Genomic DNA, 7,069 nt, shown 5'->3' on the forward strand with positions numbered 1-7,069 from the left:
AACCCAACATCTTAACAGTTTTAATAACAATAAGTGAAGGGGTAGATGAATGAATGAATCAGTTAATTTTAAAAGAATGGTAAGCTTTTTAAATTTTATTTTTCACAGTGACATCTGTTAACCTATACCTGAAATTCTTATTATGAGTATACTGAAGATTGCAATGATAAAAATATAGAAAATAAGGGAAGCAGCAAGAGAAGCATTTAAAAAATATATGTTTTTATTGATTTTAAAGAGGAAGGGAGTGGGAGAGAGAAACATCGATTGGCGGCCTCCCTCATGCCCCCCACTGGAGAACAAGCCCGAAACCCGGGCATGTGCCCTGACCAAGAATCAAAACAGTGACCTTTTGGTGCATGGGATGCCACTTACCCAACTAAGCCACATTGGCCAGGGCAAGAAAAGCTTATTTATTTATTTATTTATTTATATAATTTTTTTAATTGTTCAAAATATTACAGATGTCCCCTTTTCTCTCCATTGTCCCCTTCCACCCCGCCCCACCCTCCTCCCCAGACCCTCACCACACCATTGTTTATGTCCTTGGGTTATGCATATAAATTCTTTGGTTAATCTCTCCCCCACCCCACTACTTCCCTCTGAGATTCGTCAGTCTGATCCATGCTTCCATGTCATTCAATCTATTCTGTTCACCCGTTTATTAAGTTCTTTAGATTCCAGTCTTTCTCTGCTTGTATTATATCGTTTAGCATAATATTCTCCAGGTTCATCCATACTGTCCCAAAGGGTACGCGATTCTTCTTCTTTACAGCAGCATAGTATTCCACAGTGTAAATGTCCTACAGCTTTTTATCAACTCATCTCCTGATGGGCACTTGGGCTGTTTCCAGATTTTAGCTATTGTGAATTGTGCTGCTATGAACATAGGGGTGCATATATTCTTTCTGATTTTTATTTAAAAAAATGTTTTACTGATTTCAGAGAGAGAAAAGGAGACAGAGAGAGAGATAGAAACATCAATGATGAGAGAGTCACTCATCGGCTGCCTCCTGCACGCCCTCTACCGGGGATCAAGCCCGCAACTCAGGCATATGCCCTGACCTGGAATAGAACCTTGATCTCCTGGTTCATGGATTAATGTTCAACCACTGAGCCACACCAGCCAGGCAAGAAAAACATTTTTAATGTATTGAGTATTATACCTCTCTTCAAAAAAAAAAAAAAGCATCGCAGAAATTGAATACTGAAGAGTTGAACTGTAGGACAGAGACAATGTTAAAACTGAGTGCAGAGATGAAAGAACGTGAGTTGTAAGACCTGGGTAGCAGGAGAAGGCTTCACGGAGTAGTTGAGAGTTGAAAGCTGAGATGCAGCACCTGGGCATTCAGGGATGAGACTTGGATATATAGAGGCCATTAGCTAAACAAACAATAATCTATAGGTTACAGTCTGACTGTTCATATTATGAAAGTCTCTTTTTATAGAAGGCATTTTCTTTCTTTTTTTTCAAGTTGCAAATATTTATTAATCAGTGTAAACCCCAACACAATACAGCAACATGATATTGTTCATTTGGAGGGGAAATATTTCCTGGGTAAGTGGAAAATTGTGCGGATAACTTCTGGAAGACCTTCATTCTAAACAGCTTTATAGTGAAACATTTCATTTAGAAGCCTGGACCTTCTTTCTTCGGTTTGCTGTAATCTACATTCACTGAGTAGAACTTGTATTGCTCACTGGGACCCAGTTTGTTCCAGGGTTCTGGGTTATTCTTTCTGTCCCAACAGACATCTGGATTGAACAATGCCAGGCACGTGACATACAACATTGCCCCAGTACCTCCTGCTCCAATAAATACAAAGAGAGGGATCAAGCTTGGATGCTTCTTTGCCTGACTGAGGATCTGGCGGAGCATGGTTGCCGCAGAGGGTCCAGAAGCACAGAAAAACAAGACTGCACCGCCGGGCAGCAGGTACTCAGTGCCAAGGCATTTTTCTGTGATGATAATTTTTGCCTTTCTAATAAGATTTAATTTACAAAACTTCAATTGACATATCACTTTTCAGCATCACAGCCACTACATGATCAGAGGTAATTACTCATTCTGGAGTTTCCCCAGCCACAGTGTTTACGCCAAGAATTAGTTCAAACCCTTGGCTCAGCCATCGATTCATTCATTATCCTTTGTAAGTGATCAGGATAAGTGTTCTCAGGGCCTATGGGTTTATGGCACACTCAAGGACCACCCTGGACATGGAGAAAAGGAATACATTAAAATGAAAGGGACTTCTTTTGATAGAGCACTCTTTTTCAGAAAAGGGTAAAGGTATGAATGATAGAAAATGATCCTTCTGGAAGAATATTAGAAGCTTCCTTATAGCCAAAGAACCATCCAGACTGTTTATATGAACCCCCCTGTACTGACTGATGGCTCATCCTCTAGTGCTTGGAGGTAGAGAAGGGGACTAGAAGGATAAAGCAGGTCCATGTTAGATGCCATCCTGGAGGCTTATTACCAGAGTTGCCAAGATATATATAAAGTCAGAACGGGAAGATCTCCACTGCTGACTTAAAAGACCTTGAATTGCATAGGAAACTGAAGGGGTTTAGAAGAGCTGTAGGTGTTGGTCAAGGTCTTTGAGAAGCTATCCTTTATCTTTCCTGTGAAAATAGACTATGCTCTGATTCAGTTCTTCAAGCTTAAAAGGGAGCAATCTGATGGAGACTTCAGGGATAGGTTCTTTACTACCTTGGGGCAGTATTCAGGAGTAAATCCTGAAGCAGACTTGACCTTGGCTCTCCCACTTGTCTTTTTGTAAATGGCCTTAAACCAGAAATAGGGAATTTAATATGCAAGTGAAAAGTAGAATGGGAAATAGTGCTACGGTCAGATCGCCAAAACCTTGGAAGAGCTCTATATTAAAAGAGCTACAGAACTAAGAAACTAAAAAAAAAAGAGAAAAAGTTATCATTGAAGGTGTTCAATTTTCCATTCTTCTCTTTAAAACTGCAAGGAAACATTTCTCTAAAAATTAAAGGACAACGTTACAACTTTTTGATTGATATGGGCATAATATTATCAACCTTAAACCAGAGCACTATTTTTTTTTTTTTAATATATCTTTATTGATTTCAGAGAGAGGAAAGGAGAGGGAGAGAGAGAGATAGAAACATCAATGATGAGAGAGTCATTGATCAAGCCCGCAACCTGGGCATGTGTCCTGACCGGGAATACGAACCTTGATCGCCTGGATCCTAGGTCGATGCTCAACTGCTGAGCCACGGCTGACCAAGCCACCAGAGCACTATTAAACAGCCTGTTCCTTGGAGTCAACAAACTACTTCCTCTGGTCATGCATCTAGCTAATCCTCCTCATCGCACCTTCTCCAGGTACCTCACCCCCCAACTGTCAGCCTTGAACCTTCTTTTTTTTCCTTTCCTTTTTAGCCTTGAACCGTTAACCAAAGAGTTTTCTTCTTCACGACACTACCCTCATTAACTTAATAACAAGAGATTTACTGTGTGAAAGCTCTCCTGATGGTCTCTTCCTTCCAGTCTCAGAGGACATCTCTATTCTTAATGAGGTCCTGGCTAATTTGGATATTGATTTATCAGTACTTTTGTATGTAGATCAAGCACAGATTGAAGCTCTTTTGTAGGTAAACAATTCTACTTATATTCTTCCACACTAAACTCATCAAGGTTTAGACTGACTCATCTAAACCTCTACCCAAACTTGCACAGTAGCCTCTAAAACAAGGAGCTAAAAGAAGGAATAAAAGTAATAAGCAAGAGCCTTAAGAGAAAGGAGTCTTCATATCTTGCCCTATTGTGCCATGGAGAAACCCAGTAGGCAAGAATATAGATTCACTTAGGTCCCCATGGCCATAAATAAATTAGTCATTCTCCAGTTTTGCTTCCCCTGGAACCAAACTCAAATACTTTATCTTCAGGGCCTAAGGAGTCTGACTGCGTGTTTTACAATTGTAGCACTATGTTGTACTTTCTTTGGTGTCTCTTTAAATCAAAAAATAATAGCTGTTTGTTTTCTCCAGGGAAAATCAACAACATACCTGGATCGCTATGCCTCAGTGAACTGAAGTGCCCTTCTACTTTTCAGAAGACCTCAACCAGGACCTCGAGAGCTTTAAATTGCTGTGATTCTATTTTTATTCAATATGGATGATCATTTATGTTGCAAAGATAAGGTGAGTTCTTTTAGCTCAGAGAGGGCATACAGAAGTTAACAATTTGTCAAAGGAAAGTCCATGACCTAAGACAAGGTTTATCTCATGTAGGTAATCCCCTAACTCTGGACAACTGGCTGTGCAAAAGGTTACCCGCCAATAACTAAGGGACAGTTATTCTTGGATCTCACTGGCCACTGCAAAGCAGTGCATTCCCAACTTTCCTGCAATTACCATGCCATTATTTGACTCACCCAAGTACTTGGTAACCAATCCTTTTCTCTGGGAACCCAAGCCTGAACAGGGTTGTGAGTTCAAATGAGCTTTGTTTTTTTGTTTTTTTTAAATATACCTTTATTGATTTCAGAGAGAGGAAGGGAGAGAGATGGAAACATCAATGATGAGAGAGTCGTCATTGATCTGCTGCCTCCTGCATGCCCCCGACTGGGGGTCGAGCCTGCAGCCTGGGCATGTGCCCTGACCGGGAATTGAACCGTGATCTCCTGGATCCTAGGTTGATTCTCAACCACTGAGCCATGTCCAGGCCTCCCATTACAGGCCTAACTATATATTATAAACCTTTCCACCTATAAGAACATGAGAGATCTCACCATGAGAACCAGGACCAAGAGCCTACTCAACAAGGCCTGGAAATTAGAAGCAAAATTCCCTTTTTGCTTAGTAAAGGACATTTAATATAAGCTTTTAAAAAGAGTTGTATGCACTTTAATTGTTCTTAAGCTGTTTTTGTAAAATTTTTGCTACATTGTCAGCATATTTATGGAAGTTTGAGGTGGGAAATTTACTGTTAACTTTTTCCTTACCAAGGCAAATAAATAAAGATTAAAAAAAAAAAGATCAATAGCTTACTACAGCCTCTCTCGTGATCCAGTGGCAAGTGCCTCCCCAGCTTGTCTGGGGCAGCAGGTGAACTAGTAGCTTCCCCCGTCGGCTTGGTTTTACGGTTCCCTTTAAACCAGATGGTCCCTCATGCTGTATCTTCATTGCCCTGTGAAAACACACATTCCTTAGCAAGTTGATTTACCTCCTGTGAACTTCATTACTTCCTCTGAGATGCTACTAAGATGTCATGGCAATGTTCTCCCTCACTCTGGCAAGCAAGGAGCTCAGCTTTGTCTGACCAGCAAGTTATCTTGGTAGCATTTTCAAGGTGGAAAGCAGTCTTTACCAGAATTTGTCCTAAACTCTCTTCTAAGGGATTTCAGATTATTAAAAAATAAAAACAACCAGTACCCTTTCTATATGCCTTTGATTTTAGCAAATGCTACTAATACATCTTGGTTGTTCTTTGTTGTACCTACAGTCTCTTATTGCCCCCCAAAAACGCTGGTCATTAGCGAGCGGGTTGGGGTCTTGTCTCTGCTGGAAAAGAGCCATGAAGGCATGTGTTCCACAGTATTGAAGAGCTGCTCATCATAAGTTTTAAACATGACACATGGCAGGGCTTTCCTTGCCAAGGGGTATCCCTCCTACCATGACCCATGCCCACACAAATAAATATTAGAGCACCTGTCAAAGGAACAAGCAGCCATTCCCGTTCAGCTAGTTCCCTAGAGTCCTGCAATCTGGGGGCAGGGTTGGCAAAGGACTGGAGAAAATAGGGAGGAGGGGAGGTTTTATTTTTTCCATAAAGATTGCCTCCTACTTATCAACTCTGCTTTTCTTTGCCTGCCTCACGGCTGACTCTGGGGAATGCCAGACCTGGGGTAAATCACAGGGTGTTCTCAGGCCACCCTCACCCGAAGGACAGGCACAATTCACTCTCCTAGCAAAATCCAGTTCTATTAACTAGCAAGGGCAGCCAAGGGTAACTAACCAAAAGCCAACTAGAGGAGCTGACAGGAGTCAGCAAGGAGGCGCCTATGCACATTGAGTGAGTCTGTCAGAGCTGTCCCAATTTTCCTTCACCTATCTCCTGGCTTTTGGGAGTTCAGAACAGACCCCAGGTGCTCAGAGCAGCCTCCACCTTGAGGAAATCCTGCCGTGGGGTGGGGCAGGAAGACTGCCTTCCTAAGATGACTCCGTGTGGCTGCAGAGCAAAGGGCCCGGTGGGACTAAGCCCCAGGAGCCGGGGCGCGCCCTGACAAAGCCTCCCACAGTGACAGCTGTCCAGAAGCACGAAGCAGTGAGAACGGTCAAGCTCACTCCCAAGGTCACGGTCCGGCAGTGGTGAAGACCCGTGTGAGGGGTCTTCGGAGTCTCTGCTTAAAAGCTGGCCCGCACTCCCGTTTTCTGGAGTCTTCACTTATACACAGGGTTGTTCTTTTGTTGTTTGCTTTTTGTTTTGGTCTTGCTGTGATTTCTTTCGAGGTGGCTCCAATCCCTACATGAGAGTAAACCGAGGCGACCCCGGAGGCGGGGCCCCCACGGGTGTCAGGCACAGGGTGTAGGTCTCCCCCTCCCTCCAGGCCACCAAGTAACCCTTTGAACTTAGTACCCCACAGCGCCGAACTGAGCCCCGCCAAGAGCTCAATACAGCTTTGATCGCAGTCTTTGAACACCAGAAGTAATAAATAAATAAATACCAAGTTGGAGAAACAGCTTAAAACCTTTAAGAAATCCAGGGCAACCGGGCTCTGCGGCGGACAGGCCAGCCGGTTAGTGCAGGGGCTCTGGTTGGAAAGAGGAACTCCGCTTTTTAAAAAAAGAAAAGAAAAAGTCTGTTAAGAGCAGAGGCGCCCAGAGCCGAGCCGCGAAGCCCGCGCGCCTCCTCCCGCGCACCCCGCGGGCTAGCACGCGGCCCGCACGCTCCCGGTGGGTGGGCGCCGCGCGGGGCGGCGGGTTTCCGGGGAGGCCCGCCCTGCGAGTGGGGGCCCCGGCCGGCCGGCCTCTCCCCGGATTTGTGACGTGTCGGGCGGCGCTGTCGACCGGGCCACCACACAAAGCCTCCACGACG

General features: G+C 43.9%; 1 pseudogene across 1 annotated transcript; it reads right to left on the reverse strand.

Moving 5' to 3' along the window:
• Positions 1 to 895: 895 nt before the first annotated feature.
• LOC308566419 (cytochrome c oxidase subunit NDUFA4 pseudogene) lies at positions 896 to 2,757 on the reverse strand (annotated as a pseudogene). The gene has a single exon. The product of its transcript is annotated as a cytochrome c oxidase subunit NDUFA4 pseudogene (transcript).
• Positions 2,758 to 7,069: the final 4,312 nt, after the last annotated feature.

Source organism: Miniopterus schreibersii, assembly GCF_964146895.1.
Source record: "Miniopterus schreibersii genome assembly, chromosome: 13".
Taxonomy (NCBI): Eukaryota; Metazoa; Chordata; class Mammalia; order Chiroptera; family Miniopteridae; genus Miniopterus; species Miniopterus schreibersii.